General features: G+C 40.9%; 1 pseudogene; it reads right to left on the minus strand.

The window, feature by feature from the left end:
• Nucleotides 1-865: 865 nt before the first annotated feature.
• Nucleotides 866-983, minus strand: LOC135052269 (5S ribosomal RNA; annotated as a pseudogene).
• Nucleotides 984-1,325: the final 342 nt, after the last annotated feature.

Consider the following 1,325-nt stretch of genomic DNA (forward strand, 5'->3'; position numbering starts at 1 on the left):
TCGCAAGGAATAGAGGCTCTTATAGAAACTATCAGAGAAGTTCTGAATATCCCTGATAAGGTTACAGAGAACAAGGGTGATTGGCACCAGTTAAGATATTAATATTATTAATAATCGATAATTAACCAAAATGGGACAATAAGAATACTACATGTATCAGTCTTGGTATGTCCATTTGATGGTGCGCCCAGAGTCAGGAGAAGGTATGCAAAAAACATAGGAGGAAAAAAGAAGACTCTTTGTGTGGGCGCACTCTTATTGGATCGGTTAATACCGTGTAATGTGTATAGGAGATAAAACGTAACATTTAATAATCCAACATTGAAATGTTTTGTATAACTCACAGGGAGCAGTTAGGAACATTACCTGAATTACACACACACACACACACACACACACACACACACAGACAGACAGACAGACAGACAGACAGACAGACACACACACACACACACACACACACACACACACACACACAATACAGGTTCAGTCGTCATAGGGATTACCAGAAATCTGAGAGCTGCCACTCCCAATTAGAATATGAGGAATTTATGAAAAATTATGGTATGTTCTGGTCATTATCGATGTTGAATGGGTTAGGGGTATGCAGCCATAAGTTTTTACTGCATCCTTCCACCCTGACCAGTACAGATAAAACTGTATTGATAAGGCAACAATGGGCCCAAGCACTGAAGAGAGCTCACCTATATATGAGTGGTACCGTATGACTGACTGTACCATCTGATTCATATGTTGGCAGATTTCACAAAAATTGGGGATGCTGACAGCAAAGATGTAGAAAGAAGATAGAGGTGCTTCTGCTGTTAATGCTGTATGGATGTCTGCATCCTATTGGTTCAGTAATGCTCTACAACACTCAGTATTCCTTGGAGGTCTCCCTTCCAAGTACTGACCAAGCCCAAACCACTTGGCTTCCAAGATCAGACGAGATCGGGCATATTAAGTATGGTATGGTAGTAGAGCAACTGAGCTCTGTTCATAAACCACTAATGAGAGTGCACCAGAAAAACAGATGATACTAAGAAAAGCATCATTTGGATTAAGTCAGACAGCAGATTCACCATGCTGTATTTTCTGTGTTAGGTAGGTGAAGCTCCTGGATCACAGATGAGAGTTCACCGAATAAGTACAGCTGGAAAAAATTTAGAACAGATGTCTATACATTGATATCATATACAATGTACCAATATTTGTATTATACTGGAACCTACTCAGGACCCAATTTACAGTCCTTTCGGACTGCCAAGTTTAGGGGCAAGCCCAGAGGTTCTTCTACCGCCACCAGAGGCGCTAGAGGTAAACCA

The sequence above is a fragment of the Pseudophryne corroboree genome, chromosome 2, assembly GCF_028390025.1.
Source record: "Pseudophryne corroboree isolate aPseCor3 chromosome 2, aPseCor3.hap2, whole genome shotgun sequence".
Taxonomy (NCBI): domain Eukaryota; kingdom Metazoa; phylum Chordata; class Amphibia; order Anura; family Myobatrachidae; genus Pseudophryne; species Pseudophryne corroboree.